Raw genomic sequence first — 8,388 nt, forward strand, 5'->3', positions numbered from 1 at the left:
TTTCAGTATTTGCACAATGATCAAACATTTATCTTTGCAAAAGAGCCTCACCGTTCGATCTCCTTTATTTTCAACATTACTCCCATCTATTTGGTTAAAGTAGAGGAATTCAATTTGAATTAGTAGTAGGGCCCCCTTTTTAATCTTCAAATTGGACTTCATCGCATTTAAATTTATATGCATACATATCTCTCCTTTTAAGTGATTATGCCCTCTATTCTAAATCATCAATATTGGGTGCTTATACCTTTAGCTCCATCATATTGACTATATATGAAATGAAACCTTCATATCCTTGATTATTTTTCCCCACTTATTTGATCATCTCTATTCACTATAGACTCCTTAATCGGTCATATTTAACCCCCTATTGATTCTTCAGTTGATGAACGGCTACCCACTTTTGAAAAGTACCCTGCAATGGCTATGTTGCACACAGCATGGCGAGGCATCTAAAAAATTCACTTCCCATGTACTATTTATCTCAATAGTAGCCTTGACAACCTTAAATGTAAACCTTTGTCACTTTTCTTTATGACCTAAAAGTCCCCGCCATTTCATACTTGTGTAAGGAAATCACATTCACTTGATTTGCAACAGTGAAATATGCACCCTACTTAATTTTGGTGACCATAGTCATCATAATTTATAGGAATTTCTTCATTTTTCAAACAATGTATGGTTAGTTTAATAACATTAGTCAAGCCCTATAAGAAAAGTAGTTCTAGCTAATTTTGTTTTCAAACTAAAACACATAACCCTTTGATCTAATCAAAATAACTTGTTATACTAATTTGACTCAAAATCCATCACTGCATGAAAAATTTAAAACTCATTTTGACAATTTTTGCAAATTGGCTTTCTCCTCGAAAGCCTCTGAGATTGACTTTAAAAACTAACTGAAACAAGAAACTGGGCCCTAAGATCTGACATACTAATTCTCTACTCCACATTATTACACCCTATTAGATTTTGTTTCATGAAGACATCTGGGTCAAAATATATTGACTACCAAAGTTGCCTTCTTTGAATTGGTTGCAAACAAACATGTTAGAATACAATAAAGGTTTCTTGGTTTTGGTTTCAAAAATAGGTCAAACGAACACTTGAGGGCTAGAAAATTGGGGCATTAGTTTATTTTCATGAGGAGAGTATAAATCAATGATTTGGGCTCATGAAAAATAACTGGGTGCATTTGGAAAGCGTTCAAAGATAGGTACTTAGAATTGCAGAACTAGGAACATTGGTAGAACAATGATTTTCACAAACAGAATGGACTTGGGAAAGTGTGCAGATGGATTCATCAAGACTTGAAAATTGTCACACTTGAAGAATTTTTAGAGTAGAACAAAATTATACAATCCATTTGGTTTCATCTATCACAGATTTAGAGTTATGACATCCTGAATAGGGCTATTGATCAATTTGCTCTTTAAAGACACTAGTAAAATTTCACAAGTTGCATTTGGAATCACATTTGAAAACTAGTCAAATGGATTTTTCATAGGCTCAAATATGGGATCTAACAAGTGTCTGACCCCTATAATGCAATGAAAAAGGAATTTTATTAGTGGGGTCAACTGGGTCAAAGTTATAACTGGTCAAATAGGGCTTCTTGGAATTTTGAGAAATATGCACTAGCATGACAACAACAAACAACAAACTTTGAGGGATTGAAAACATAGTTAAAACATATCAAAATGACTTGAAAAATGAAACATATCTTCTTTGATATGCATAACAAACACTTTCAAAGTGGTGAGTCATAAAACATATTCGGGTACAAGATATTCAATTACAAATTAACTAGGCTTCATGTCGTTGCTTAACACTTGAGTAAAATGTAGATTTGAACAATGCTCAAAACGATGATTCACAAAATGATTTAGAATGAAAATTTATCATCATGGGACACATGCATATCCTGAATGCAAAGTGTTAAAAACACAAAACACTTCATAGACCTCAAAATGACAACCCGATACACATGTACACAAAGCTCTTATAGGGGCTCAAATTTAGAATGGTACTCAAAATGGGGATATAATTTTGAGTCCCATTAGCTACTCCTGCAAACATTTGTTGTATGACCTAACTTTCCAAAATTATGACAAGTGGGTTTGTAGTTCTTACCTTTGTAGTTTCTTTGTTCACCACTTTTAGATGATTCATCTCCCTCAGTTCTTGTGTATCCTAATCTAGTAGTATCATTGTTGGATCTAGGAGATCTCATCAATCTCTCAAGGTATTTGATGGCTTCACTGGATTATTTGAAACTTTCAGCAAATTCCTTTTATTTTCTTAGTTCACATCTTAGTTGTTCATTTTGTAACTTTAGGGTTGTTATCTCAATACCCTTTCCTTTAAATTCATTATTAGAAATCATCACTTGATTCATTGTTTCCATTTGCATGTGAGTAATCCTATTTGCCTCTAATGTCTTCTCTTCCATTCTATGGTCAATGTTCTTTTTTCATGTTCAATCATGACTTTTTTTCCTCAGCTTTTTTTTTCTGTTTAGTCACCTCACATAGAAATAATGATTTGACTCCTTATTCTATCTTAAGATTTCTGACCTCTGTAGTTGGCACCATTCTTTTCCATCAAATCTACAACTATTGCAACAAACTCACTTGAGTTTCCATTCTCAAATAGTTTAGTAGTGGCTTCCTCTTGGTAATGAGTGTTGTTATGCTCAATAGCTATCTCTTTCCTTCTCTTCAATGAATGTTGCAACTCATCTCTTGCTTCCATGAGTTAGTGTAGGGTAAGCTGAATTTCAATCTTTTAGTTCTCAATAGTCTTTCCCAACTCGTAGACTTCCATCTTCAAGAACTTTCCTCAAAGTCATAAAGATTTTCTTTCCAGAGAACAAGGCATTGATACCAATTGTTGGAAATAACAATGGGAACATAAAATCTAGGGCGAGGGGGGGCGTGGGGGGGTTGCAGGGTGAATAAGTACTTCAAAATTTCAACCATAAAACATTCACCACACATCAATCTCACAATTTAGTATGTAAATTGAAATAGATAACTACACATGTTCATCCATAACATGAAACAAATAACACATAACACAATAATATTGTTACCCAGAAACCCTCCAAAGAGAAGGTAAAACTAGGGTGGGGATGACACCCACAAATCTTCACTACTTTAGTTGTAAAGTGTATCCAATTAAGATTACAATTTTTTGATCATAAACTATGATCTACCCTATGAAAGTTCTACCCTTTTAAAGGCTTACAAAGATTATTAAATCTTACCCTGTTAAAGGATTTCAACCCCCCACTAAAAGTGTGCCTTGTTAGAGGACTTTAACTCACAATAAATTAAGCACCCTATTAAAGGATTTACAAAATCCTATGAAGACTACTATGTTATGAGATTTTCTCTATATCACCTATTAAAATGATTCAACACTTTAACCCTTCTATTAGCACTCTACTACTAGATATCAAATCTTCTCTTTCCAAGTATATCCTTGATCCTCTTGATTAGATATGTTTGCTCTATCCTTTAACTACTTTTCTATGTTCTCCCTAACTAATTCTATAATTCATATCTCTTCCATATACTCCATAGTCACCATGAATACTCTCTCTCTAGACATAGCATTTTCCCTTCTCTTCTCATCTATAGACACAAACTCTTTAGCGTTTCCCTCCTTAAGTCTTAGGTGAGCTAGGGTTAGGTAGAAATCAAAAATTGTGATTCATCCATTTTTCTTCTTAATATATCCTTTTTTCTGATTGGTTGCATGCAATGCATAGGGATTCTCAATATACCTTTGTATATCTTCTAGAATAGTAAAATAATCCTTAAGTCAGCCCAAAAATGGTTTACATAGGAGTTTAGGCCATTACTGACAACTATGCCAAAAAAAATTTACTTGGCACTTGAAATCTCTGATGCTTGACATTCACTATATCCTTAATGTTGTAACTTTTCTCTTGAATGAATTGACGTCCATTGTTTTACTCAACATATGAATCACTTGACATATATGACTTGCTTGATACTTGAGTGACTCAGTACATACCATCTTCTTGACACATACTGGTGCTCAACACTAACTATTTATATTGCTTGGTATACACTACTTACTTGATACATATTGAGTTTTGTTAAGTAACGACTTAAGTGTTTTGTCACTACCTTGTCAAAACCAAAATGAGATCAATAGAACATAACTATTACTCAAGCACAATTCCTAACACCAAACTATTTGATAACCTGGTTGCAACATGCACATGAAATTATGTTATTCCTCAAGTGTACCTTTTATAAAAACTAAAACTAAACTATAGTTATGTTTTTGCCTTGTAATTTTTGGCATGACAGATACAAAACCTAATGTTGAGAATAGGATTCAAAGAATTCTACCATCTATATATTTAGCTATTTGACAACATGAAGATGTATTAGATAAGAATGGATTGAGACAACCTAATGGCACATATATCATCAAGTCTATGAATATTCAAGCAAGTAAAACAACCAATATAATTGAAATTTTTGTTATTAAACAATAATGGTTGAATAAATGAAAGAATTTATCATCTAAATAAATCTAAAACATTCTCGCCTCGGGAAATAAAAATTAATGAAGCCTAGAAAGTTTAGATTTGTAAAGGTTAAAATTTATTATGCCTTATCAAGAATGACTGGGTTTGCATTGTTAACTGTCTAATATTATTTAGGAAAAATAAAGTTTAGTTATTAAATTTAACATGGATCGAATTCTTAACTACACTCCATAAAGAAAAGATCTCCAAAGACCACACTCCACAAAGCTTAGCAAAGAACTAGGAGGTCCACAACACTTAAGTGCGTAACACAATTTAAACAAAATAAAGTTTAAAAAAATGAAAGAAAATAGAAGAGCTCACCAAGAATATTAGAGTTTTAAGTCTTAAGCTTCTAAAGACATCCAACCAAAAAGATTGATGAAAAGAAAATTCAAGAAAACAAGAGTTTATCACCAAATTAAGCCCATTCAAGTAAAGTTTAGGTTACAAAATAAAAGAGTTCACATAGAATAACAAATTTTAGATCCATATGCATTTAAAGCCTTAGTATTTTATCCAAACTAAGGCTAACAAAATACTTGGTTATCAAAATGAAAAGAAATAGATGAGAACTCCACAAAGAAAGAACATCAAGATTGAGAAAAAAAAAGTTTTCAAGGATGGTTATATATGCAAACAGTTACAGTGAAAACAACACAAACTTAAAAAAAATAATTATAACCACTATGGAAAAGTCATTTCTTATTCCCTCATATGTATTTGGAATCTAATAATGCACATATGTTTTAACCCAAGTACGTGAAAAGTTTTCCTATAGAATTTCTTTATAATTAATTTAAACATAATGGAAATTAACCCCACAAAGTTTAATATTTGCTTACTGGCATGCAAAAGACAAGCTTAAAACAACAATCAATATTAAGGAAAAACTCTGACATTTCTATCTATTACCAATGTGAGTTGTAGTACCTCTTAAATAAATGAGATATCACAAGGAAATTTTTGAGAAATTTGAATAGTTGAAACATTTTGTTGAAGCTTCTCTACCAAGTCATGCCTTCTCCTCCAATTGAATTCGTCAATCCTTCTCCCCAAAGAAAGGAATAATCTTTTTCCTAAAAATAGAAAAAATGGAAAGAAAAAATAGCCATGCATAGAAACAAAAAGCATGCAAAAAAAAAAAAAAAATTTGTTTCCAAAATACTTGGGTTGTTTTTAAACAAATAATGGAAACAAACCAAAAATATGAAATATTTGGGGCTATAAAGGTGAGACGTGTGTGTAGTTTTACCTTTCTTCCAAAAAAATGAGTAGTTTCCAAATAAAAGAAGGCTCACTAGGAACTACTTGCATGTTGTGCATGTCATCTTAGAGAAGTAGGAAAGACATTTGGACTATTTATTCAAGTTGACAGTGGAGGGTTTTTAAGGGAAAACATAATATAGACATTTGAATCATAAAACCTGATTGACAAGGAAAATAAAAGACCCCTATCTCCTAGAAATTCTACATGTTACCCAATATATGGAAGCTCCATGTATCCATTAGGAGGAGGCTCAAGAAGATGTTAACAATATGGTGGTAGTGCATATATTTTGATCCTTATTAGATACACTTTTTTTTGTACTTATTGTAAAATATTTAAATTATATTTTTATTTAAGTAACAACTAAAATTGAATTGTTTTTTGCATCCAAACCTTTTAAGTAATTTTTAGACACTAATTTTTTTTGGCATCCAAACCTTTTAAATAACAACTAACACTTAATTTTTTTGGCATCCAAACCATTTTTGAAAATACCAACTTGACAGCATCCAACATCCAACAATATTTTGGCATATGACAATGTTTTGACCATTGTGTGCCACAATAAATAAGAATATTAACTTAATTAATGATCTAAGACATATTTGCAACTTATATACTTTATAACATATGTTTCTTTTAATTTTATTTTATTTCCACACATGACCCCACTACTTGTAATAGACTGTCCAAATTAATTTTGCAATGTCCACTTATTTTATGCATTTCAATTCATATTTCTCTTATCATAACATTAATTAAATAATATAATTATTTCTCCTAGGTTATTTATTATTATTCATTGAGATTAATTATTATTATATATTAAGTTCAAGTACACTCAAACCCAAGACCTCTTAGATGAGAGGCTCACAATTTATCATTGTATTATGGGCTTTTGCCTAAATAATATAAAATTTTCATATCTTTTAAAATCTTACCAAATTTCACCTCCAGTCATTTTTGAAAGATAACCTTGCTTCTTTATAATCTTCTAAAAACTCATATGCCTTTAGGAATGTGATGAGAGAATGCATTGGATAAACTAGCTCAAAGAAATATTTTGAAGAATATTTTTATCATTAAAGAATGATTATGTTTGGATGCTAAATTTTTTGAATTGATGAATTAGTGGAAACTGTGTTTTCTTCTTTCTAGAAGACAAGTCAAATCAGCTATTGAGACTTTGCAATCTAGCACATTATTAACCTTTCATATATAGATCTATAAGATAGATCCATTTCCTATGACACTTCCCTAGTTAAGAAATATTAAATTCTAAAGAGGGCTTTTGATTATTTTCTTCAACTTTCCAACAATTTTTTTATGCAAATGCAATTAAGATTAGTTGAATAAAAATATAAAATGAGTTCCAAGAAACTTTGGATTTTGCATGGGACATCTGTGTAACATGGAAAAATTGTATGGGTGGATCATTTTTCTATAGAATTTATTTAGATGCAATATATAAACATGTGAAAAGGGCTATTTTGAATTAATTTTACAATGCGTTGGAAAATTTTGAATAAATTGTAAATATGATATTAGGGAAAATAACAAATTAGGTCATGGCGGACTAAAATTTGGTATATGGCTTCATTGTGGTTCAAATAACTTAGATACATAAGTGATTTGATATAAAAAGTTAATTTATACAAAATATTAATGCTCGAATAAGGTTACTATAATAAACAATTTATTGCATAAGTGACAAACTTAGAAAAATGCATATGAATTAGCTTTAGGAAAAATAGTAAATGGTATCATAAGAGTCTAAAAATTGGTACAAAGGTAGTTCAAAATAGAAATAATGTAATAAAATAATTGTATTGACATGAGGATGCTTAGTTATGGAGATATTATGATCCAAAAGACACTACTTGGAATGATTTCACATTTGCAAATTATAAAACATATGCGTACCCTAAAATCAGCCAATTGACATTAGCATCAAAAATGAAATTGGTAAGGTGGAAATGAAAACACATGCTCAATAATAGATGATGCATATGATTGTGTGGAAATAAAAATCTCTTTGGTATGGAATTTTGAACTCTAAATTTTACAAAAATTTAAGGTTCCAACAAGATGTATAAAGCCAACATCAAGAAAATTTTCAATTTTATGTTTTACAAAAAGAGTGATACTCTAATTAATCTTGTGTGTCCTTTGATTGACAATTTTAGCATTAGGAGTGAGAATGATGTTATGTGTCATAGTTTTAGGATCAATACTAGGAATATTAGAATAAGCCCAAGAGAGTGTATCAAAAAATTCAAGAAGAAGAGAAGTACTATTCTTGCATTCATTCTCATGCAAACATTTTCTAATTTTGATAACTTTTTCAAGATCATTAGGATCCATTCAAACATCAACAATGTCATTAATCAAGAGATTACTTTTTGGTGAAGCATCCATGGGTAAAAAAGAAAATCATGATTATGTTCAAGGTCAGTCATTTTCCCAAAATATGGTTCAACATTCAAAAAATAAGACATTCTACTATTGTGATAAAAAGGGGGAAGATCATTGTAACACCCCACTTAGG

The sequence above is a fragment of the Cupressus sempervirens genome, chromosome 10 (genome assembly GCF_028749045.1).
Source record: "Cupressus sempervirens isolate cs-2001-9-10 chromosome 10, ASM2874904v1, whole genome shotgun sequence".
NCBI lineage: Eukaryota > Viridiplantae > Streptophyta > Pinopsida > Cupressales > Cupressaceae > Cupressus > Cupressus sempervirens.